Source organism: Patagioenas fasciata, chromosome 26 (genome assembly GCF_037038585.1).
Source record: "Patagioenas fasciata isolate bPatFas1 chromosome 26, bPatFas1.hap1, whole genome shotgun sequence".
In the NCBI taxonomy this organism is placed as follows: Eukaryota; Metazoa; Chordata; class Aves; order Columbiformes; family Columbidae; genus Patagioenas; species Patagioenas fasciata.
In genome coordinates this window covers 777,596-803,704 of record NC_092545.1, presented here as the reverse complement: position 1 = coordinate 803,704, position 26,109 = coordinate 777,596, and the positions used below count along the sequence as shown (strand labels likewise).

The 26,109-nt window shown below is 49.8% G+C and overlaps 1 long non-coding RNA gene and 1 pseudogene across 1 annotated transcript in view; one reads left to right on the top strand and one right to left on the bottom strand.

Annotated features, from left to right (window-relative positions):
• Positions 1–26,109, bottom strand: part of LOC139825664 (uncharacterized) — a 214,482-nt gene that overhangs the window by 56,841 nt on the left and 131,532 nt on the right. The gene's annotated exons all lie outside the window — the stretch shown is intronic.
• Positions 1–26,109, top strand: part of LOC136112157 (dynein axonemal heavy chain 9-like) — a 50,868-nt pseudogene that overhangs the window by 752 nt on the left and 24,007 nt on the right.

Below are 26,109 nucleotides of genomic sequence, written 5' to 3'. Positions count from 1 at the left end.
AACTCATTAACTGGATTTGTTTTGAAGCGATTAAGAGGCACAGTGGGCTATTCAGCTTTCAGACATAGTTCCCGGGTTGCAATTGAAAGAGGTATCAGAACCTTTCCTGCTGCAATCCCACTCAGCATGTTCTCCAGGACCTCCTCAGCTGCAAGTCCTGGTTCTGGCATCATCCAAACTGTGAATAGCAGAGAAGTGCTGGGCTGGACTCAGCTGAGATGGGTCGATGGAGCTGGGTTTGCATGTTGGGGAGCAGACGAGCATTTTGTTGGGCAGAAGAAAACTTTCTCAGCGTTAAACAAAGGAGCCATCTCCCAAGATCAAGGAAAGAAACCAATGCTGGTATATTTATCACCCAAATGCTTGTTATAACGGATGGTGTCAGGGAAGTATGGCCTCATACTCACAGCTGGCACCACCTGAGACAACATTTAAGAGCTCTGTAAGCAAGGCGGTGTTGGACTTATGACAACTGAGGGTGTTCTAGGGACTGCACCTGGTAGCTCACAGGAATGGCTTCACGTGTGCTGGTCAGGATTCTGTGTAAATGGATCCACTTTTTTAATGTACTTGACCGTCACTGTACCATGTTTGTAACCTTCTCTCACTGTATCTTGCCATTAAGTGTCTTTAAGTGCACAGTTATTCTGCAGCAGCAAAGACATTGGTGCAATGAAACAAACTCTTGGGCTGTTCCCAGCACAGAGCCCAAGTTATCATGTCTGATTTGAACCTAAATGGCAAATTTTTGTCCACCATGAAGGACCCAGATCTGCATTTCACACTGATTTTCTGTCCTCTGTTTAGAGTAGTTAATAACATGCTCTGCAACGGTGGTGACATGATGCTGTTGAAAGGGAAAAAGGATTAAAAAGGAGAAACAAAAGTGGTTTTGCTGGGATTTACTTGGATTTGCTCAGAGGACTTGTTTACTTGCAGCAGGTTTCTCAGCACTTGCCCAGCGGTGACTGCTCAGGCGCTCCTTTTTTCCAGCTTTTGGTTAAGTTAATTCAAGTTTTGTCAATATGTCCTCCAAAATCAACAACCATCTTGAGGAAAACTTGGATACTGTAGATGAAACAGTGGGGAAAAGACAGCATGATAAGAATTCCTCTGGCCTGCTGTTCCCTGGGCTGTACAGCCCTGGCAGCGTGGCCAGGGCTCTGCCTCCCGCACTCTGGGACACCTTTGCTCTTCGGTTTGAGGGGCATGAATTGGGCACCGCCAAGAGCTTCGTCTGCCGGGAGCCACACTCTGCTTCTTTCTGTGCCTCTTTGACCTCAGAAAGTGGTGGCTGGTGAGCAGAGGTTGCCCTGCTCTGTGCAAACACCGGAGCATTGAGTATGTTACGGAGACCAGTGTTCCTCCAGCAGCTCTGGGCCCTTGTTCTTCCCCCAGGACGTGGTTCTCATTTGCCAGTTGCCATGCAAACACCCGCAAAAGGGCGCACTGGGGCTTGGAGAGCTTTTGTGCAGTGAAATGGTTTTGGGCGATATGGTGGGGTTGGAATGTAAGATCCCCAGCCAGGCTCTGCCTGCAAGGTGGTGGGTGGTTTTGGGAAGGGGTAAATAGAGACTGCAGCCTCACAGGGCTAAATGTAACGCTGAGCTTGTCTGTTGTGCCACCAGCTGCTTGGACTCTGCTGAAGGAAGAAGGGTGATAGAGAAGTATGAAGAAATGATCCAGCTGCTCGACAGGTAAGTGGTGGCTCAGGCATGACTGTAACTATATGAAAAAAAGCCAAACCTTATAGAATCATAGAATTGTTTTGGTTGGAAGAGACCCTCATGTCCATCCATTAACACAACCCTGGCACTGCCCCGTGTCCCTGAGAACCTCGTCTCCACGTCTGTCCACCCCTCCAGGGATGATGACTCCACCACTGCCCTCGCAGCCTGTTCCAATGCCCGACAGCCCTTTGGGGAAGAAATGTTTCCTAATATCCAGTCTGAACCTCCCCTGGTGCAACTTGAGGCCATTTCCTTCTCCTTCTCTAAACCACCTTTCAGCACATTTGCAAGCCCAGGGCCTGAGAATGTCTCTTTCTAAGCCAGAAGGAATTTTGTGATGAGAGAGGAGGAGGAATCCTTTGCTACACACCACAGTCTTTCTGTGATATCTTGAAATGAGAAGTTTGCATGGGAGGGACAGGGGCTGTGCAGCCCAGCAGAAATGTTGGAACGAGATTCTTTTGGATGTAGGAGATGCTGTGGTAGAAAACCTGAGCTGACCAGAAGTCTCAATCCACTTGTGCCCATTCACAGTGTACTTACCGTGGCTGTAATGTGTGTATTCCACAAGTGGGAGTGGGATTCGTTGCACCTCACTTAATATCTTAATGTTTGATGCTAAAACTGAACTGATTGCTCTGAGCTGTTGAATGTTTGTCCCCAAATTTGAATCCTCTGCTAAGAATGGTACTTGGGGGATCTTTGTTTTCCTGACTTGATGCTGTCACTGGTTTTCAGGTGTTTGTCTTTGAAGCCAAGATCTTTATGGAGGTGGTGTGGGTGGGTTTTAAATATTCCTTGATGTTCTTCAGCCCTCAGAAGTGGACTTGGCTTTTATTTGGTTCTATGTCTTGGTGTGCGGGCTTGGCAGCTACGTGGTGGATGTTTTAATTTGTTTGTTTGTTTTTCGGCAGGTATCAGGAGAAGCTCTATGCAGACTGGTCCCAGACAGTCTCTGAAAAATCACAGTACAACCTTACTCAACCGCTTATCCGGCGAGATCCAGAAACCAAACTGATCACAGTTAATTTTGATCCCCAGGTAAGAACTAGCTTTCCTGCCTGCTGGAGGGCACGTCTCCAAGCTGTGCCCCACCGTGCATGGCAAGTCTGGTGGGATCGCTACTAGATCTGTTCTGCTGAGGTCCCTGGAGCATCTGTGATGGGTGACATGAATTAACCATCCCCTTTGTGGGCTCTGTCTCCTGGTAAAATATCAGGATTACAGTTTAAGCAGCGCAGATTGTAATTAAAGCCAGAAAGTCTGTGAGTAGCCAGATGTTAACTGGTGTCAACATCTCCAGAGCAGGTTGGTTTGACGCTGGTGTGGGGAGCGTAGGAGCATCATCCTACAGACGTGGGTTCGTGTTATGTTTACCTGAAATCTGAGCTTCCTGAAAGGGTATAAAAATCCCAGGAAAGGTTTGTTTTGTTACTTCAGTGTTGTGGCTGTTGGATTTCCTTAATTGTGGTGCAGGAGGCTTCCAGTAGGTCTCTGTTCCCTAGGGCTGCCCTCTCCAGCACAGGGAGGCCTGACCATCCCCCTGCCCAAAGCAGAGGCAGGGTCCAAGCCAGCAGAGTGCAGAGGTGGATTCAAAGGTTCTGGGGCCTGATGAGAGCTGGGGCCTCTCAAATGTGAAATGCCATTTGCTGCGGAGGTGCTGAATCTCAGGGGCCTGGGAAAACATCAAACACTTCCCCCTTTCCCTGGGACTTGCTGCTGTTAGAGAAAAGTGTTGAGGTTCCAGAGCTCATTCCAGCTTGGCTCTCAGACAAAGGATTTGTCCAGCTCCTTGGAATCTCCTTGCTAAGGTGGGAAGCAAATGGCCCCAGGGGATGTTTTCCACCCTTCACCCTGGTGCCAGGGTTTGGAGCCTGTGACGTGCTGAGCATGTTCTCAGCTCCAGTCTCTGAGTGCTTCTGCGCTGCTCTCAGCTTTCCATACTGAGGACTGCCTCATGTCCTCAGGTGCCTGCTTAGCAGCCCCTTCATGCCCTTCAGAGCAGATAGGAGCACCTCATTTTGCCTAAAGGGAGGATGTGTTTGCAACCCTTCAACATTAAAGAATCTTCCAGAGCTCACCTTCCATGGAGGAGAGGGAAAGAGGGTAAGACATCCTTGACACCATGGTGGGGATGTCTCAGACATTCCAGTGCATAAAAGGGAGGGGAGTTTGGTTCTATCTCACTTGGCCTCCTGCTCCCTCAATCCCCTGCTTTTCCCTTCCTCCCATCCCATCCTCTTCCATCCACCTCCTCAAACTGCTCCCTTCACCCTTCTGCGCTCCGTCTTTCTTTCCTCTTCTTGTCATTGTGGACATAGTCACTTTAGTATTGTAGATACTCCTCACCCCTGCCATTGCCCATACAATAGACTGAATTTCTGTCACCCAGCCAAAATGTGCAGTTTCAGGAGCATTTTCCCTCTCACAAGCCACTAAACTGAGCAAAGATTTTTTTTTTTTGTCTTAGAAGTGATATATTGCGTTGGAAGACCTTGCTGCTCCGTTTGTTGCAGGGACTCACTTCTACTTGGGTTTATAGTTTAATAACCCACTCAATCCCGTTCCATCACAACTCAAAGATGCTTTTGGTTGTGCCTCCTCCTGCAGGCACAGTATTGCTGAAAGACTGTATTGATGAGGATAGCTGAGAAGACCAGAGATCATCATGGCTTTTAGAGGCTGCACAGGGTTTGCTGGCTGGGTAGTTAACAGAGCTATATGTCTTTGATTGGGAAGCAAATCAGAGGCAAAGATCAATGGGAGGGAGATGGTCTGGACTAGGAGGTGTCCAGGCCCTTCTCAGAGCGTACTGCTTTGTGAATAAAACAGCAGGAACCCCCTAAGATCCCCAGAATTGACGGGAGGGTGTCTACCAGGTGAATGGGGAGGATTGTCTCACATTCAGCTCTCTGCCTTGTTTCTGCAGCTGGTGTCGGTGCTGAGGGAGCTGAGCTACCTGTCTGGCAGCCGGCTGGGAGCCATCCCACCCACGGCAGCAGAAATCTGTTCCTCCAAGGAGTCATACCGGCAGCTGGCGGCCAACTTGGAGCTGATGGTGAACAGATACAACAAGGTCCTGAAGACAGTCCTGGAGGTCGAATACCCTCTCATACAGGAGCAGCTGTGGGATATTAACTTGAAGCTGAAGAAGGCAGAAGAAACACTCAACTGGAAGATGGAGGGTGAGCTAGCTCTGTGTTAGGGCAAAAGAGGCCGTACAGGATTTCACAGAATCCCAGACTGGTGAGGGCTGAAGAGACCTCTGGAGATCTCCCAGTCCAACCCCCCTGCTCACGCAGGGTCACAGAGCAGATCACACAGGTGGGTCCAGGCGGGTTTCAATGTCTCAGAGAAGGAGACTCCACACCCGCTCTGGGCAGCCTGGGCCAGGCTCTGGCACCTCCCAGCAAACAAGTTTCTGCTCATGTTCAGATGGAGCCTCCTGTGTTTCAGTCTGTGCCCGCTGCCCTTCACCCTGGTGCTGGGCACCACTGAACAGAGTCTGGTCCATCCTCTGACAGCCACCCTGAGATATTGATCCCATTGATCAGATCCCTCTCAGCTTCTCTTCTCCAGCTCAACAGCCCCAGCTCTCTCAGCCTTTCCTCAGAAGAAAAATGCTCTAGACCCCTCAGCATCTTGGTAGCCACCGCTGGGCTCTCCCCAGTAATTCCTTGTCCTTCTTAAACTGGGGTGCCCAGAACTGGACACACCACTCAGATGGGGCCTCACGAGTGCAGAGCAGAGGGGGAGGATTCACCTCCCTCGACCTGCTGGCCACACTCCTACTCACGCAGCCCAGGTACCATCAACCTTCTTGGCCACAGGGCACATTGCTCATGGTTAACCTGCTCACTTGGGTCTCATCAGATTCCTCCCATGTCCCCAGCCTCCATCACCTGGTTCCCAGTGACAGTTCACAGCAGGGCAGGGGACTCTCCAGCAGAGCCAGCACTGGGGAGACAAAGGGCAGCCCCCAGCCTGCCTGCTCCTTCCCATCTTACCTTGATCTGCTTGGGCTGGGGACAGGATCCTGATCCCTTCAGCTTCCCTCTGGGCTTTTGGGGAAGAGAGGCTGCCCTGTAAGCAGTGATGCTGGGGAAACGGCAAGATTGGGGTTTGTGAGAGCTGGCAAGGCTGGGGTTGAAGAGTCTGCTCCCTGCCCGTGCCAGCCCAAGTGACCCACTGTGTGGTCATGTCCCTGTGTCCCCAAGGCACTGCTTTCTCCCTGAGTTGTGCAGGGACTGGGACCCCTTGGCCCAGCCATCTGGCTTGGGACAGACTTCTCCCGGTGGGGGCCAGGGCCACCTCGTTATCCTTTCCAGCCAGATGAAATACTGTGGTTAGTGGTGAGGTTTGTGCACCGTGACTTTGGGATGATTTAACCAGTGTTCTTGCTTGATCAGTTTTAACTGCAAAGCAGAATGGAGGAAGACAATTTGTTTCCTCTTGGTGAAAGCAAACTGCTCGCTGTTGGAATATATATTTCTGTCATCAGGCTTGTGGTATGAACAGGAACAAGTGTCCTCCCTTGGGAACTTGCAAAGCAGAATTCCTCATGCTGAAAAACTCTTTCTCCATTGCACAACAAAGATGAAGGGACTTTCCTGCAGATGAAGTTCCCTGAATCTAAATGCAGCCCTCGCTGGTACCTTGGGCTGTCACAGCCTGTGTTTGTGGGGCTGTGGGTCCCTGCTCTGGTGACAGTGGCAGGAACACTCAGCCTGTTGTCCTTGTTCTCTCTCTGGTAGCAGATTAAATCTGGGTACGGGAAAGGGGGAAGTGTCAGACGTCCCCACGGTGCTGGTGCTCCTGGCAGAAAACAGAGGCTGCAGCTGTACCATGGATTGTTGGGGTAGGAGGGAGCTAGAAGTGACTCTTTTGGTTGAGGTGGTAAGTCTCTTGTGTTAATGATGGGTGAGAAATACATGAAACCGTGGGGGAAAAGTCTTATGGAGAGTGCACAAGAGCTTGGCCATGCAGCTCTGAAAAAAAGTAGTCAATCATCTCATTTTTTACCAGGTGTCTGGGATCACATCTCCATGGTGATGGATGATGTCCATGACCTCGAGCAGAGGATACAGAAAGCCAAAAACAATGTTGAGGAGATCCAGACCATCGTGGGATCGTGGGCGTCGCCCATATTTGTGAGAAGAGATTGTAAAAGAGAATCGCTGCTGAGCCTGGAGGACTGTCAGGACCGCCTGGAACGGCGTTACAGCCTTGTCCGAGAGTCAGGGCAGAGGATTCATCTGCTGGTGAAGGTGAGGGGGGACCTTCTCCAGGGGTTTGTTGACTCTTCATAGGCTCTGGGTGTCTCTCCGCTCTGGTGAAAATGTCCAGAGCTGCTTCACCTTAAAATTAACTCCCTTAACTCATTTGAAAAACTTACCTGTTGTTGATTAAGGAATACTTTGATGGGTGAGCTGGTACAGCTGAGTGTGCGGGGCTGCTGACCAGGCACCGAGTTTGGAGCAGGAGTGGGAGCCGATGCAGCCCAGTCTGGCTCCCAGTCCTGGTTCTTGTGAAGCCACTAGAGGGGAGTCGTGCATCAGGCTTTGGGATCCTGCTCAGAGGAAAAACTCCTCCGAAATATTCACCTTAAAATGGAGAGGCAGCTGGCTGTGGCTGACCTTTCTGCTTTAGGCTTGTTGTTCCTCTGTGGGAGCAGGAGGTGACGCTGTCAGTCCAGGGAGAAGCTGAGTAACAAGAAAAAGCTGCTGTCTGAACCCTGGGTTTTTTCCAGTGGCTTTGCCAGAGCTGAGAGTCCTCTTTGCAGAGCAGGAGAAAGCCCAAATCTCTGCGCCTCACCTGCCCAGAGGTTTTAGCGTGTCAGGGACAGCACCTTGGCTGGAAGGCAGATGGATTTTAGGTCCAGCCCACTCCTGAGGGTCACCATCTGGCCTTGGACTCTGGAGAGACTGGGCTGACCCTCTCTGGGACACTGAGCCCTTGTTGCTCACCTTACTTCACTGTCTGCACTCAGCCTTGGGCTTCTGACCCACTTCTGTACCCTCTGAACCCACGGCGAGGATTTTACTATGCCCACGTTGTCCTGCTGCTACAGCTGTGACAGGCTCAACCACCTCCAGCTACACCCAAAAGATGGGAACACTTCCTAAATTGACCGGAGAGAACATGGGGCTGTGGCCAAGGCAGAAGGGCTGGCACCGCTGCTCTGGTGGCTCACAGGGCAGGACCAACTGCAAAGCAGCATGAAGGTCCTGGGGAGGGAAAGGCACCGTGGCCCAAAATAGGATGTCCCCATGCCTCTGTCCTGCTGTGCTGGTCAAACCTGGAGGAACAGCAGCAAAGGGGCCAAGAGCTGGTCTGCTGTGTTTCCCTTGGGTGTTCAGGTCTTCTTTTGAGCAGGTGAGTCTTGAGGCTGCTGAGAGAAGAGCACAGAGAGTTTGGGTACGTGCACCCACAAGCACAGGCAGGACAGTGAGTTGCTGGCTTGCATTGCCCTTTTGCACCAGGATGAGGCCTCTGGAGTAAAGGTTCAGTAGAACACCAGTGACAAGGGGGCATTGTCAAATACAAGGGCATGGGACGGTGAAGAGGGGGTGGTGCTTTCAAATGGGCATTCCCATAGTGTTCAGTCCTGTGAAGTTCCCCTTTCTCTTGTGTCAGCAAAATGTGGAGGTGAGTCTGCAAGGCACCAGAGCCCTGGCTTGCTCTGTTAACAGTTTAATCACTCAGCGTTGATGTGTAAAGTTGGGGAGCAGCAACTCTGGGTTGACTCAAGCCCAACTGGCAATGCCACTCTATCTTGAGGAGGCTGAGGCCAGACCTTCTTGCTCTCTGCAACTGTCTGAAAGGAGGTTGGAGCATGGAGGGGGTTGGTCTCTTCTCCCAAGTAGTAAGAGATAGGATGAGAGGAAGTGGCCTCAAGTTGCACCAAGGAAAGTTCAGATTGGATATTAGGAAAAAATAATTCACAGAGAGGATTGTGAAGCTTTGGAATAGGCTGCCCAGAGCAGTGGTGGAGTCACATCCCTGGAGGTGTTAACAAATGTACAGATGGGGTTCTTAGGGACATGGGTTAGTGGTGGAGTTAGGTTATGGTTGGATTCGATGATCTTGAGGGTCTCTTCCAACCAGAATGATTCTATGATCTCATGTGTGCCAAGCTGCCATGCCACTGGGAATGGCACCCTCTCCTGTGTCCCCAGAGATGAAATACAGCCAGCTTTGAACCCCTGGCAGCAGACTGCAAGCTGGACCTTACGTTTTTTTTGAGCCCGTGCCTGTGTTGAGAGCCCCTGGCAGGCTTAGGAGAAAGAGCCCTCAGAGGGCATAGCAAGGCCGGAACAGGATCACGGCAGAGCCTGGGAGGTGCAGGGGATGGATACCCAGGCTGGTCTTGTGGGTGTGGAAGAGGAGACGCAAGAAGGATGGGGCCATTCTGTGGCCTAGAAAACCGTGAATTTCCTGACTGTGAACTTGCCTGGAGGTAAGGAACGCAATAAGCTGAGAAGGGAGGCTGTAAGCCAACCCTTTGTCTTCTGATCCCAATCTTTAACTATTTTCACTTGGTTTATTTAAAAACCCTTTTCTGAATTTTAAAGTTCTCTTGTTTTGAGATGACCATTTGTAGGGCAGAGGTGTAAGCAGTCCACTTGGAAGGACTCATCCACCCAAGGTAACATTATACAGGCCACAAGGACTGAGGCTTCATGCATTGGGATGAGCCTTTGGCCCAGGTCTGCAAAGCAGCCTTGAGCCCTTTGGCCTCAGAGAAGAGGGAGGAGAAGGTTGCAGGGCTGCTAAGTCTCTCACGCACTCCATTTTTACCTTGTGATTATTTTGAGTTGCTTCAGATGACAAAGCAGCCCTTGACAGAAGGAGAAAATTGTGGCCATGCTACCGGCAGCAACATCCGTCTGTCTGGTTTCTCTCCCCCCGCAGGGCTGGTACCTGTGTGCTCATTGCCATGAGTCCTCAGCTGTGGGCAGCTCTTGTAGGACAGACTCAGCCCCGCTGTATTTCAAAGTGTCGTCTTTTTCTTCCAGGAAAACCAGAGCCTCTTACTTGCAGACCCAGCATCTGACATCTGGAAGGCCTATGTGGATTACGTGGATGAGATAGTTCTGGATGGATTCTTCACTGCCATTGAGTGCTCACTCAAGTACCTCCTCGAAAACACAGGTAACTGCTGGTTCCTCAGCTCTGGCCGTGATACCATCTTCAGTCTCACCAAAAGGAAGTTTCTGTTTTGTGCTTTGACTTGTGGTGGTCTTTCTACTCTGCCTCTTGCATTGTCTACAGCAAGTGCTGGAGGAGCCTCCAGACTCAGAGGGTAACTCTGTCCCCTGGTCACTGGAGCAAAGCCTTGCTCAAGGGAAGGGACAGAGATGACTGTGCACCATTTGCTGGGATTTGTGAACAGACAAAATTGAGGCATCATTCCAAGTCTGTTCTTGGGCATCAGCCATCTCCTGACCTCCCATGCACAAAGCATCAAGGTGACACAACCTTTCGTTTGTGGAGAGTCTCAAGAGTTGGTTCTGTGGATGAAAGACATGAAAGAAAAACCTCCATCACTGAGGAGTGAGGAGAGGGGTCACCAAAGCAGAGCTCCTGCCTAAGGCTGCCACGGAGGGTCACTCTGCTGAGAGCAGCTGTGTCCAGCTAAAGCACATCTTCAGAACGCTTCCCTCCTGGATGTGGAGGCACACTGAGCTGGAGAATTGCATCCAGTTCCTCACCATCTTGTTAAAAACAAGCACATAATTTCACATTTGTGAAACCAGTTGGTGTTTTATTTTTTCATGCCTTTCTCCACTAAATTAAAGAGCCTCTTGGTTCCTGTTGTTTTTCTCCTCTTTAAGTACTTATGCGCTGTAATTGTTCAGCTCTCAGACTCCCTTTTGATTAGCTGAAGAGCCTGGTCTCTTTAAGGCTTCCCTCCACAGCATTTTTCCGGTCCTTAAATCACTTGTGTCTCATCTGTTCTCCAGTATCTCCTGTGGGTACCAGAACACCAGCTGGTTTGGCAGCCTCCCCTCTGCGTTGTATGCAGACACAATGTCACTGGACCCAGCGAGTGGGTGTCCCACCTGCCTGGTGTCCCTGTGGGGCATGTGTGTGTCTTGTGGTGGGATGTTAGTGGTGGCTCTAGATCACTTTTCTCCCCTTCAAAAATAACCTGGCACCTCTGTTCTTCCCTACCAGATCCCAAGGCAGGGCTTCCTCCCCTGTTTGAGGTACAGCTGGATTTGGTGATCCCAGATTTGATATTTCAACCCTCCTTGGACCCTGGCACAAACGATGGCTTCTACGACGTGGTGGAAGGTCTTCTCAACGACATCTACCGGATCTCATCGCTGGTGCCCAGGCTGGCTGAGCACAGCGGCTTCCTCCACTACCAGGTCTGTGGCTGTGGAGCTCCCTCACGCTGTGTGGCAGTGAGGAGGTGCCACGCTGCCCCCGCATCACTGCGAGCTCCTCTCCTCTTCTCTCCAGGCTGACGTGGAGGACATGGCTGACCTGGCCGACATGCGCCATGAGCTGATGGGGCGTGTGCAGGCCGTGATGGCGGCCTGCTGTGATTACCGCAGTGCCTTCGACCACTACTCCTACCTGTACGGAGAGGACAGAAAGGAGTTCTTCCGCCAGTTCCTCCTCTACGGGCACATTCTCACTGCGGCAGAAATCGAGGCCCATGCAGAGAACGGGGTCCCTGAGTCACCTCCCACGCTGCAGCAGTTCCGAGAGCAGATTGACTCCTACGAGAAGATCTATGAGGAGGTGAATCGCATCGAGCCCACCAGCATTTTCCAGAGTTGGATGAAAGTTGATGCTCGGCCTTTCAAAGCGTCTCTGCTGAATGTGATTAAACGGTGGAGCTTGGTGTTCAAGCAGCATCTCATGGACCACGTCATGCACAGGTAGGAACCGTTCTACCTCTTCTTCCCAGAACCAAAGTGGGTTTCTCTTGTGTTGGCTGGGCTGTATCATTTCACACTGATAAGCAAAAGGCTAATACAGGAGCAAGAGGAGGGGGCACACACCCCCTGCCAGCTCCATCGCATCTCTGCTAACTTTCATCCCCTCGTCTCTGCTGGGAGCAGCTGGTCCAGCTGAGTGTGTAAAGTGCAAACAGTTCCACGAACTCGGTACCATCGACATCCTGCGAGCTGATGCTCCTACGACCTACTGTGTGGTGTTGGACAGGGTGTCTGTTTGTCTGTTCATCCTGGTCCAACTAATCTAATCTCTTCTAGGGCTCTATGCTTATTTTGTTGAATTTGCCATCAGTAAAGCTGCATTAATGCCATGAGATACTTGCTCCGTTTCTAAATGCAGTGCTCTTTTGAGTGCACTCTTTGTAAAAAAAGTAATTTGGGTTGCCTGGCATGAGCAGTCATGGGGAGGCAGTTTCAAGGTTACAAAAAGGAGGAGCTTTGGATGTAAGTTTTGCATTAACATGTGTTCCCTGCTCTGAATAGCTGCTCAGCCGCCTGGTCTCTGCAGGATGATGTGTTAGGTGATTTATTTGAGTAGTAGCAGCTGAAGGATGCCACAGGGCTTGGATGCTTACGAAGAAATATTTACAGACATATGTACTAGTGAAGGCTGCTGCGTGTGGTGGCTGCTGTGATCTCTTGTGTTCTTTTCAGCACGATAATTCCTGTGCAAAGAGGTTTTTGCATAGGTTAGAACAGGCATTTAGGAGTTCTTATTAAGAGCTCCTGACTCAGCAGTTTAGTCTTTAATAGGTGAAGTGTTTAGGGCTATGTTTTGGTCCAGCAGCATCCACAGAATTTAAGCGGGCACTTCAAAAGTAAGCGTTTTGAGAAGGGAAGAATGGAAAGGACCAAAGATCCAGGAGCCCATCAAGCTCTGCTAACAGTGTCCAGCAGCTGGTGAGATCAAGAAGCAGGTAGGGAAACTTCCCCCAAATAGTCTCCTTGTCTCTAACCATTCATACCTGAGGACTTTGAGAGTCATGGGTTGTACCTTTGTATCTAAAGACCTGGATGGATTTTTTTTTCTCCCACAAATGTTCGGTTGCTTTTCTGAACCGCTGTGAATTTTTAACATCTGCATCCTTCTGCAGCAGAGACTTACCCTCTGAAATAAGGCAGCGTGCGAAGAAGAATCCCTGTTTGTTGTAGCTTTACAACCTGCCAGGTTCATTTGTTGAATTCTTGTATTGGAAGAGATGACATGAAAACTGTCCTTTCAAATTCACTCTCTTCAGACCACAGACCCGAGCTCACAGGTCTCCCTTATAGAATCATAGGATAGAGTCATAGAATCTGTTTGGTTGGAAGAGACCATCAAGATCACAGAGTCCAACCATAACCTAACTCTGGCACTACCCCATGTCCCTGAGAACCTCATCTATATGTCTATCCAACCCCTCCAGGGATGGTGACTCCACCACTGCCCAGGGCAGCCTGTTCCAAGGCCCGACAGCCATTTCTGTGAATAATTTTTTTCCTAATACCCAATCTGAACCTCCCCTGGAGAAATTTGAGGCCATTTTATCTTATCACTTGCTACCTGAGAGAAGAGACCAACCCCCTCCATGCTCCAACCTCCTTTCAGACAGTTGCAGAGATCAGGTCTCCCCTCATCTCCTGTTCTCCAGGCTGAACAGCCCCAGCTCCCTCAGCTGCTCCTCGTAAGACTTGTGCTCCTCAAATGCCTTTTCTCCAAGCTGTGAAGTCCCAACCCATTTATCCGTTCCTCACAGGAAGCTGTACCACATCTATGGATCCCTGTGAGCATGAACTGTGGTTCTGATGCCCTCAGCATGTTGCCATGTGATGGGCAGAGTTAGCCAGGCCTTTCCCTCTCCATGCCAGTCCAGCTGCCTGGATGATTCCGGTAGGAACTGCTCTCATTTGGTGCTTTCCTGTTTTGTGTTCTACAGCTTGTCTGACCTGGACGAGTTCATAAAAACTGCTGACAAAGGTTTGAGCAAAAAGGTTGAAAAAGGCGATTATGATGGTTTGGTGGAGATCATGGGGCATCTCCTGGCCGTTAAGGAAAGGCACAGTGTCACCGATGCCATGTTCGAGCCCCTGAAGCAAACCGTCGAACTGCTGAAGACGTATGAGCAAGAGCTGCCGGAGGAAGTCTATAAGCAACTGGAGGTGGGTGAAAAGCTGCGGTGGACACGGCGGTTTGCCAAGTAGCCAGCGTCAAAGAGTATGAGCTTAAGAGCATTGCAGGAATATTTAAAGCCCCACTCCCTGTCATTAGAGGGCCTCAGTGGATAGTATTTTACTATTGTGGGATGTGCCTTAATAGCTCTAAATTTTGGAGTTATATTGAGGTTTTTCTTTTAAAGCAGAGATTAAGCCTTTTGTTATGTATGAAAAACATAGAATTGCCTGCTCCAACTCTCAGCGATTACTCTTGAAAAAAATTAATGCATTTTCAAATACATCTGTTAATTAGTTTGAATTATAATTATTTTTAAATAAGCCAGTTCTTGGCAACTGTGGAGATGGGAAGGATAATGTTGGCAGAGGAGTCGCCTTCTCATAGGACTTCAGTCCTCCACTAGGTCTATAACACCCAGTCTGCTTGACCCAAAGGACATCACTGGGAGCACGTTATGAAAGTATTTCAGCACCTTTCCACATCTGGCCCTGATGAATCAATTTTTCTTTGGGGAATTCTTCTCATTTCTGGACAGGGGACCATGAGGTGACGGTTGGAAAAGCCTGTGGGATGCCCAGCCAGCCTTGGGGAACTGGCAGCAGTCACCATGTTACGGTGGAGGAGCGTGTGGCTGCGTACTGATGGATACCCCTTAGTCACGGGGCGTTGTGTGCAGAGGGCTCTGTGTAGGACACCAGGTTTAAGGCAGAGCTTTTTGGGGAGAAGTTCCTCCCTCTGCTGCAGGCTTGGATGGGACCTGAGCGGGGTTCAGCAATCCCCCAGTTTTCTGCTGGTGCAGCCGTGATCCACGGATGGTTGTATCACCAAATCTGACACGGGTAAGGGTCCTAAAGATAACTGGATTCCTACAGACACCCTGAAAAACAGAAGAGCCGCATTAAATGAATGTTTTGGCTGCTACAGCAGCTTCAGTTCAGCATAAAAAATGGTGCTATGGGGAACCCAGCTCTGCTGATTCCTCTGCCCAAGAGCTGCTTGCTTGGTGCCTGTTTGTGCGTGTAGATTTGAACAACTGATTTATTTTTCTGACAGAAGAAATGAGGTATGCAGGGCAGCCATTCAGATGTAGGAGATAACAAAACAGTTTCGTTCTTTCTGTCAAGTGACAGCAACACATAGTTGAATAATTCATTCACTGCTGTACACAGTAGGAAAACCAAAGTAAGTTCCTCCAGGTACCGCTCCCTCCATGGCCATGAAGATGGATGGGCTGGAGCTGATAGTTTGTATGAGAAGGACAAGGAAGCAGCTCCATGTGTGCCCTGCTATGGTCATGGATAGTGATTTCTACAGAGACTGGAACATGAAGTGCCAGAAAGAGACCCCTCAGGAGGGACTGGCCCTGCTCTGGCCGCCTCTGCTGCCTCCAGGTTATTTCGCTTCTTTGCATAGTGTTGGTGCATCTCCATTAGTCTTCTCAACTATGTGCACTGGGATGAAAAGAAGCCCAAAGTCTTTCCTGTAGGCTGGCACAGTACCTGGGGAAGTGGGAGAGCAAAGCTGTGGGACTTGAGGACAGCAGAGCCCTGGCTGGTGTCACTGTCTGGGGTGAGGATTTGGCTCGAGAAGTCTAGTGAGAAGAGAAGAAATCAAATCTCTTTCTGAATAAAATCCCAGGTGCAAAGGGTGGATTGTTAGCAGTGCTGTGCACCAGCAGCTTGGATGCAGTCCTGAGAAAGAAACTGTCTTATTTAGTACTAATATTATACAGGCAGGCTGGAGGGATTTGCCCCAGAAAGCTCTGTAGAAGTCCTTCTGGCATAATATCTTCTGCTCTAAGAGCTGGCTGGAAATTTCCCAGGCTCTGTTTCTTAATTAGCTCTGGGAAGCCGGACGATCTGATGAACTTGCATCCTCAGCCCACCCTCCTGCCTCCAGCCAGCTCTGGGTCCCGCTGGGCTCGGTGTCAGGAGAACTGTGCTCTCTCAACCACTGAGCCATCCTGGGAGCCCAGGATCTGGTCTGGGACCCTTCTTCTGAAGTTATTTAACATGTTTTTGCAATCAGAGCAGTCAGTTTTAAAGTCTCAGTCTTCATTCGTCTTCAAAATTGTGGATAACTGATAAGTTTTATCCCAAATTGTGTTTAGCTTTTGCATCACAACAAAACTTCCTTGCAGTTTTAGGCATGGAATCTGTTGCTTTTCCTGTTCTGTGATTGTCCATAAACAGATCAGTCACATCTTATATCAAATAGCAAATACTGCCTACCGTCATTTAAATTTTGCTTGCAGGAGCTGCCAGAAAAATGGAACAATATAAAGAAGCTGGCGATAGCTGTGAAGCAGCATGTGGCTCCTCTGCAGGCGAACGAAATGACAGTTGTGCGCAAGAGCTGTGCGGCGTTTGATGTTGAGCAACACAGATTCAGAGAGCGATTTCGGAAAGAAGCACCATTCAGGTACAGTGAAATTATAACATCAGAGAAGCCCTGAGGAAGAAAAGCTTCATGGGATCATCTCGGAGTGTCCTGAGGATGTGTTCTTGAACCCTTGCATACATTTCCTACCTGCTCACGGTGTTGTATCTGTTATGCCCTGGGTGTTTTGTCCCTGCAAACACTGTAAGGTGTTAGCAAGAGATTCAATCTGGATGCTGAGTGCACAATATTGCTTAAAGGGGTTGTCAGCAGTGCCATGTGGCTGCACCATCAATGGGTACTATAGATGTATCATGTCTGCTTTGTGTCTCAGAGGCACCATTTGTTCTATGTTTTCTTTAGAAGTTGTTACAATATCACTTATGAAGAATAAACATTTCTTTCTAGGTTTGACACCAAAAAGCCTTATCAACTGCTGGATACAAAGCACATTGAGATTAAACAAATGGAGTCAGCCATGACCTCGATTTATGAATCAGCTGGTCTGTTTGAAGTCATAGTGCCAGACTATAAACAACTGAAGCAGTGCCGAAAGGAGCTGTGTCTTCTCAAAGAGCTCTGGGATATGATCTCCCTTGTGGGCACTTGCCTTGATGACTGGCAGACCACCAAATGGGCGGATATTAACGTGGAAAACATGGATCTGGAGTGTAAAAAGTTTGCAAGAGAGATTCGGAATTTGGATAAGGAGGTGAGGGCGTGGGATGCTTTCACTGGGCTGGACAGCAAGGTGAAGAACATGCTGACGGCCCTGAAAGCTGTGGCAGAACTTCAAAATCCCGCCATTAGGGAAAGGCACTGGAATCAGCTGATGCAGGTGACGGGTGTGAGGTTTGTGATGGACTCGGACACCGCGCTGGCTGACCTCCTGAAGCTCAACCTCCATAACTTTGAGGATGAGGTTCGTGGCATTGTGGACAAAGCGGTACGAGAAATGAGTATGGAGAAAGTCCTGAAGGAGCTAAAAATGACTTGGAGCACCATGGAGTTTCAGTATGAGCCTCACCCCCGGACGAACATCCCGTTGCTGAAGTCAGACGAGGAACTCATAGAAACTTTAGAAGACAACCAGGTGCAGCTGCAGAATTTAATGACATCCAAATGTATTGCTTTCTTCTTGGAGGAAGTGTCCATATGGCAGAGGAAGCTGTCCACAACAGATTCTGTCATTTCTCTCTGGTTCGAAGTGCAGCGTACGTGGTCTCACTTGGAGAGCATATTCATAGGCTCAGAAGATATACGGGCACAGCTTCCTAAGGTATGAAATCCCAAATCCTATTTTTCCTGTGTGGAAAGCGTTGAAGAAGAGCCTCCATTAAACAGAAGAAGGTTGTCTATATTGCCGTGTTCCCCCAAGCAGGACTGTTCTCTTGCTGCATTGCTTTCTTGGAGGCTCCCTTAATGCTACAGCAGTTTCCCCAGTGTTGCCCCAGGATGTTTTTGTACTGTTGGTTGTGCCTGAACCCTGCTGAGAAACTGTTTTTCCTCCCCTCCACCATTGCACAGCAGATGCAGAGTTCCTGGAGGCTGAGCAGGAGGCTGCTGGCTTCCTTCAGTGGTACAGGCATGTTCCCTCTTTCCTTGGAGGGGAGAAGACGGAGATAATTACTCAGATGGTGCAAATTGTCAAATCAGAGCTGGACCAGGCAGCTTTGCAGTATCCGCTTCCCTGCCTCCAGTGCTGGTGCAGCAGGAGAGCAGCTCTTCTCCCACTTCAGCTTCAGAAAATTGAGCAGAGTTGTCATTGATGCCCCCCTCAGGGTTGTGACCTCCTCAGGGCTGTCTTTGAGTCCAGCTTCCAGTCTTATTCCCTATTCTCTTGATTATTTAGAAAATCTTCCAAGCTTGTTCCTGGCCCCGCTGGACCACTCGCAGCCCTGTGGAGGAACCTGCCTTTCACTCACGAGTGACCCACAGTTGGCTGTGTGACCCCCGTCCCTGTTCACGAGCAGCATCGCTGACAGCACCACTGTGGGACGAACACCCACGAGGGGATGTGCGCAGCCCATTGACCCCTGGACAACACACTGTTCTGTCTCCAACCCTGCACTCTGCTCTGCTTGGACTGTTCCTCCATCTGCTTCAGAGAGCACGCTGTGCTGAGTGTCCTGGGGGCAGTTTTTGGCCCCTCACACCAAGAAAGCCCTTGTGGTGCTGGAGCAAGTTGAGAGAAGGGAATGGAGCTGGTGAGGGGCTGGAGCACAAGTGTGATGGGAGCGGCTGAGGGACCTGGGGGATTCAGCTGGAGAACAGGAGCTGAGGGGAGACCTTCTGATCTCTGAACTGCCTGAAGGGAGCTTGGAGCCAGGGGGGTCGGGCTCTGCTCCCCAGGAACAAGCGCCAGGAGCAGAGGAAACGGCCTCAAGTTGCGCCAGGGGAGGCTGAGGTTGGATGTGGGGAACAATTTCTTCCCCAAAGGGCTGTGGGGCATTGGAACAGGCTGCCCAGGGCAGTGCTGGAGTCACCATCCCTGGAAGATGTATAGATGAGGAACATGGTTTAGTACTAGATTTAGGTTATGGTTGGACTCAGTGATCTCAATGGTCTCCTCCAGCTAAATGATTCTGTGATTCTGGGCACACCTCGCTCACTGGGCAATATATACAGGTGCTGATAACCAGTGCCCTGAGGCTGTACCATGTGCCAGCAAGCTCTTAATATCCAGGAGCTATCTAATGTCATGTATGAAATTGCATCATGATTTACATTTGCATCCTGCTGGGCAGCTGTCTGCATCTCAGTAGCTGTCTGGCAGTGGTATGAACCATAGAACCATAGGATGTCCTGACTTGGAAGGACCCATCAGGATTGTCAAGTCCAACTCCTGTCCCTGCACAGGACACCCCACAATTCACCCCATGTGTCTGAGGACGTTGTCCAGTCTCTCCTTGAACACTGTCAGGTTGGGGCTGTGACCCCTCCCTGGGAGCCTGTTCAGTGTCCAGCACCTCTGGGGGAAGAACCTTGTCCTCATGTCCCACTGACCCTCCCTGACACATCTTCTGCCATTCCCTGGGTTCTGTCACTGTCACAGAGAAGAGCTCAGCCCTGCCCCTCCTGCTCCTGCTGAGGAACCTGCAGCCCCATGAGCTCTGCCCTCAGTCTGCTCTGCTCCAGCTGAGCAAACCCAGGGACTTCAGCCGCTCCTCATACGGTTTCCCCTCCGAACCCTTCACCAAGTTCATGTCCCTCCTCTGGACACCCTCCAGTAGCTTTATCTCCTTTTCTCCTGTGTCCCCAGCCCTGCACACAGTGAATGCTCCAGGTGAGGCCGCCCCAGCACAGAGCAGAGCGGGACAATCCCCTCCCTGCCCGGCTGGCCGTGCTGTGCTGGATGCACCAGGACACGGGGCCCTCTTGGCTCCAGGGACACAGGTGGCTCAGTCAGCAGCTTCTCTTCCGTAAAAGAAAGACTGAAGCTCAAAGTCTCTGTAGCTGAGCACCCTCAGGATGCATCCAGGGCTGGGGGGATGTGCTGACAGGCTGTGGGATGCTCACCTGGAGCTGGATCTGTGGCGTGAGTGTAGGGAGGGCTCAACCTTCCAGATGGAGCCTTGCTCCTGGGGCTGAACACAGGGTAGCGTGGAAGTGTTACCTGGGCTGCTTGGAACACTTGTTCAGTGTCCCGCCTCACTTAGGAGGCCTGACCTGGGAAGAAGGGAGGAGCAGAGATGTTTTGAACATAGCTTGTTTTATTCTTCAGTGTTTAGCTCCAGAAATTCAGAGTCCCTGTTAGATATGGAGCATAATTGTTGATGTGGGCCTCCGGTGCTGACGTGGGGTTTCCATACCCTCATTGAAGGCAAGGAAGGGCTCTCCTCTACAAGAGTCATCATACCCGTTTTGTGGATGGGTGTTGGGATTCCTGTGCTGTAGCAGGAGGGGAGGAGTGCACTCACATGAGGCTGGGAGCCTTTCCACGGTGTGGGAGCATCTCCTGCTGCTGCAGCCAGGGAAACTTGGTACTTCACCTGGACATGGGAGAGAGAGATTTATGAGGTTTTCCAAGGGGAATTAAATCCCATGAAAATGGTTGGTCCTAGACATTGCCTCCTGCATGGAGCACTTTATCCACAACCCCTTTGGGATACAGTGACAAGAAGGCAAGTGCCTGTTTGCAGACTAGTTTCAGGCAAGTCAGTGGAAGAGCCATTCTGGAATGGTGGAGGGGTCCCTGTCTGCACTGGACAGAAGGTTTTCCCCTCAACCCAAAGACAGCACCCAGAGGATGGAGACCTTTAGCACAAAATCCATGTTTTACCATGAACATGTTTGTGTTGCTTTTTAGGACTCCAAACGCTTTGAAGGGATTGATGTGGACTTTAAAGAACTGGCCTATGAAACTCAGAAAACCCCAAATGTGGTTGAGGCCACCAATAAACCAGGTCTGTCCCAACAACTGGAGGACATTCAGAGTAGGTAGGTACAACTTCAGTCCCAGGATTTTGTCAGAGACTGCGATCAGCTCTGATAAGTTGGTTTAACCTGTGCTCCAAGGCTTTCCTTCTGGACTGTGCGTTCTTTGCATTCACACATTGAGTCTTTTTATTCATGATCCATCACCCTGAAGCCCCCAAGGTGGATTCTGGCTTTGCGTATGTGCAAACTCTTATCTTGAATATTGATTTGCACACATACAAAGCTAGGCACTCAGTTGGTTTTAATAACATGTGGCCTCACTGCCACCCCAAATTTGGTGTCTTAAATATCTATTTAGCAGTCCAAGCAGGGATATCTGCAGCAGAGCTGATCCCATGTGCTTTAGTTAACAAAATTATCTTTGTGTGTGTACCCTTCACAGATGGTATAACTAAACTCCCTGAGAAAGACCTTAATGTCCAGAGATGGATACAGTTCTCACCTAACATATGAGCTACTCTACCTGGAACACACCTAACAAGTTAACGTGATAGCTGTTGTGTCAGTAATAACTATCCATTTAAAATAGAGATCTAATTTTACTTCCTAAACAGATAAGGCCCGTGTTCCCCACAGAGGACTAACTGCATGTTATTTATGAACTTTGAAAGCTCAGCAGCAGTTTAACATGTAAACACTGAGAGATTCATTTTAGAACGGAGCAAACAAGTTTCTTTTCAGGCTTCACAAGCACAAAAAATCCTAAAGGAGGATTAAATACACAATGACATTATCCTCGTGAACTGGGTGCTGAACTTGTGCAGATTCAGGTGCGCTCGGGCTCTGGCAGCAGGATCGCAGCAAGTGCTGGGGTTGTGTCCGAACCCTCCAGACTGGACAGGGTCTGGGAAGCGGCAGCTGGGGATTTGTGACCAGAAGCTTCTACATGTAAGAAAAAGTTTCTACGGTTTACTTACGGTTTGAAAAGAGATAAGCTTATGGCCTCAAGATACGCTTAATGGCCTCAAGTTGTGCCAGGGGAGGTTCAGATTGGATATTGTAAAAAAATTCTTCCCAGAAAGGGCTGTGGGGCATGGGAACAGGCTGCCCAGGGCAGTGCTGGAGTCACCATCCCTGGAGGGGTTTAAAAGACATTTAGACGAGGTTCTTAGGGACATGGATTAGTGCCAGAGCTAGGGTATGGCTGGACTTGATCCTGAGGGTTTCTTCCACCCAAAATGATTCTGTGATCTGGGGGGATGCTGAGTGCCCTGTGCTTCTCAGAGTCACTTAGCACCTCCCAGGGTTTGGCCCTGCTTGTATGTGTGTGAGAAGCTGCGTCCACTTGCAGCACAGCTCATGAGAGGGAGGGTTGTAGTTCTTTGTGAGTCAGTGAGTCAGAATTAGATGGACAAATCCACCTCCACCCTTCCTTCTCTGAAAGCATCAGAGCATTGGGCATCTCACGCAGAATCCCAGAATGTCAGGGTTGGAAGGGACCTGGAAAGCTCCTCCAGTGCAATCCCCCCATGGAGCAGGAACACCCAGCTGAGGTTCCACAGGAAGGGGTCCAGGGGGTTTGAATGTCTGCAGAGAAGGAGACTCCACAACCTCCCTGGGCAGCCTGGGCCAGGCTCTGCCACCCTCACTGAGAAGAAGTTTCTTCTCAAATTTAAGTGAAACCTCCTGTGTTCCAGTTTGAACCCATTCCCCCTTGTCCTATCACTGGTTGTCACCGAGGAGAGCCTGGCTCCATCCTCCTGACACTCCCCCTTTATATATCTGTAAACATGAATGAGTCCCCCCTCAGTCTCCTCTCCTCCAGCTCCAGAGCCCCAGCTCCCTCAGCCTTTCCTCACACGGGAGATGCTCCACTCCCTCCAGCATCTTGGTGGCTGCGCTGGACTCTCTCCAGCAGTTCCCTGTCCTTCTGGAGCTGAGGGGCCACAACTGGACACAATATTCCAGGTGTGGTCTCCCCAGGGCAGAGCAGAGGGGCAGGAGAACCTCTCTGACCTACTGACCACCCCCTTCTAACCCACCCCAGGTACCATTGGCCTTCCTGGCCACAAGGGCCCAGTGCTGGCTCATGGTCACCCTGCTGTCCCCAGGACCCCCAGCTCCCTTTCCCTCATTTCTCATCTCCCCTATGGGAGTTTTTCTACCTCTCTGCTGTAATTGAGAGAGGCAGCTCCTGTCTGGGACTGCTTTGGGAGCTTCCCCTTTCTGTGGGGACGTCAGTCCTAGGAGAATCTCACCTTCATTGGCGTGGGGCGCGCAGTGATGCAGTTGTGTGTTACGCAGTGGTCTGGAAGAAGTGCTGGTGACCTGCTCAGCTCCCAGCAGGCAGATGCTGATGTTGAGAGCCCACAGCATCTCCCTGTTGGCTTTGCAGACTCAGATGGAGGTGAACAGGAAAGAACTGAATTATTCTTTTCCTTCTGGAAGAGTGCTTTTGGTGAACATGGTTGTTCTATAGGAGGTCTGGGCTGTTTATCATAGGTCTTAGGCAGAAATAAAGATCTTTCTTCTCCATGAAAGAGAATTTAGGATATTTCACTAGCACAAAATCAGTTTCTAGTAGTGGAAAAACAGGAAAGTTCATAGTGAAGAAAACTCCACGTTGTGCTGAGAATAGGATGAGGTGGAGAAATGGCTACAGACTTCTCATCACTACATGTAGGGAAATTTGGGGTAGGAGTCATGAGGTGTTTCAATGTTTTCTATGCTTTTGCTCTGTATGGAAGATTTCCCAATGGAGAAACATGATTTATTAAGGCATGTCTGTTTTCTAAATTACGTAGAAATAGGTGAAAGTATTACAAGAGACAGCAAGAGGCTTTTGTTGGCAGTATGTTGGCCACATTTGAGAAGATGTGGTGCTACCTAAATATCCAAGATATTTTGTTAACATGATTTTGCTTGTGACATGTATAGTGATCTTCATTCCGCTCGTCCTATCTCGGTTGCTTTATTTATACAACCCGTTTTGCAGGTGCAACGTCATCTTTCCAAACTCTTTGACAGCTTGGCCAGGATGAAATTCCAGCTGGACTCTGAGCAAAAGCCAACCAAGGTTGGCCTGGGAATGTACAGTAGAGAGGAGGAGTACGTCAGCTTCAGCGAGCCTGTGACTGCAGTGGGCAGGTGAGAGGGAAGTCCTTGTCTATCAAAACTGTCCGGTGGAGTCTGCTCCCCTGCCCCTCGTGTGAGATCCCTTGCCAAGACGTCATAGAGCTTCACTGCTCTCCCCTGGTGCATGAGAAAAGCTGGAAGAGGTGGTGATTTAGTACCTCCTTACACCACAACCTTTCGTGTCACTCTGGATAGGTCCTCACTAAGGGGGGACGTGGATGTCGCAGTCCACTGTGAGAGAAAGAGCTGTGCCATTTTTCTGACTAGGTTTTTAATTTGATTTTTTCTAAGACCTTTTGAAGGTTAGTCTTAAAGCTTGCTACAAATATCCTCGGTGAGGGAGGGGATGCAGACTGAAAAGAGACTAAGCTATTCCATAGTACCTCTGCACGGGTGTGTTTGGCAGGAGAAGGCCTTTTACCTGTTTCTCAAGTCTTCATTATTTCATACCACGAGTGAAAGTATGAAATGTAAGAATCAAGCTACTGCTCAGCTTATCTATCCTGGTAGTTTCACCTTTCTGCATGGTCTATTACAGGAAGCTAAAGTACGTAATACCGGCTACTGAGCTCCCCAGCAATGGAGCTTGCTGCGTTCAGTCTGTCTTCTTGTTGAGGGCTTTGCCTGTGAAATGTGAAATTCAGCAGGAATTGTGTTCCCAAGTTTGGCAGCATCTTTCTTCTGCTGCTGGCAGACTGCCCACATCCCACCAGGGATTCTGTCATGGCCTGGAGGTGGAACACACCTGACCAAATTATTCATTGACGGAGTTCATTTTGGTTCCTCCTGTAGCTAGAGTTCAAGAAAAAAATCTGTCTTCTGTTCTTGGTGTCTGGAAGTAGATGCTAATCCTACAGTACCAGAATTAGCCAAATCTACCCAGTCTGAAGGAGGCTGTGAGGTTTGGTTAACTCATAGAATGTCCTGAGCTGGAAGGGACCCACCAGGATCATGGAGTCCAAGTCCTGTCCCTGCAGTGACAACCCCACAGGTCACCCCGTGTGTCTGAGGACGCTGTCCAGTCTCTCCTTGAACACTGTCAGGTTGGGGCTGTGACACCTCCCTGGGAGCCTGTTCAGTGTCCAGCACCTCTGGGTGAAGAACCTTTCCCTCATGTCCAGTCTAAAGAGAACTGAGATGCTTGCCTCATTTCCTATCTTCACTAATTACCAAAGGCACTTAAGAAGAGCAAATGTGTTACTGGGATTTAATCTCTTTTCCAGGTTGAAGTCTGGCTCAGTCATGTACTAGACAGCATGAGGGCTACTGTGAGAGATGAGATGACAGAAGCCGTCATGGCTTATGAGGAAAAACCAAGGGAACAATGGCTCTTTGACTATCCTGCCCAGGTATCTGCCACTGCTTCTTATCACCACTCAGGCTGGCTCGTGGAAAGGTAGCTCTTGGGTTCCCCATCAGTCCTGCCCTTCCCTTCTTTCAGCAGCTGTGGACAGGCATGTTTCTGGCCTCCACCTTGCTATCCAGGAGAGAGGGAGGATGAGTTGTCCTTTATCCTGGCGGTCTCCTGATGGAGTTTTCAGGCTGAGCTCCATGCTCTGGTTGGGGCTCTTGGTTGGGTGACAGAGCCCAGGGGCTTGGGCAGTGCAGTCTGTACAGCCAGAGCAGTGAGAGGTGCAGCAGGAAGGCAAAGTGGTGAGGCCTGATAAGAGTGAAGAGCCCCTCAGATGCACCTCTGACAACCTCGTGGTCTCCAACTCTTCCTCCTCTGCTGTGTCAGGCATGTGAAAGGTGCTGATTTACTTATAACTAGCTGCTAAATGTGTCTATCACTGATATGGTGTTTTAAATGAATGTCATGGAGCAGGTCCTTGTTGTACTGTCTGCTGTGACTACTGTATGAAAAAATACTTAATTTCATGTCACGGATGTTTCATCCTTGATCTCCCTGTGGATCCGACACTCTTGAACATAAGGAAGCTTTGGTATTTTCCCTGATACTGAACCAGCCTATTTCCCTAGGTGGCGCTTTGCTGCACCCCGATCTGGTGGACAACCGAGGTTGGGATTGCCTTTGCCAGGGTGGAGGAAGGCTACGAGAATGCGATGAAGGAATAGCACAAGAAGCAAGTGACCCAGCTGAACACCCTCGTTACCATGCTGATCGGGCAGCTCTCCAAGGGCGACAGACAGAAAATCATGACCATTTGCACCATCGACGTGCATGCTCGGGATGTGGTGGCAAAGATGATAGCACAGAAGGTTGGTGTTGGCAGTTCAGCACAGTTCTGTGGGTGCTGGAGAGGGGGCTTCAGGGGGCCCAACCACTGGCCATTCAGATCACTGCCGGTCTCAGTGGGAGACGTATGACTAAATTTATTTCTACAATGTTTGTAGTAAG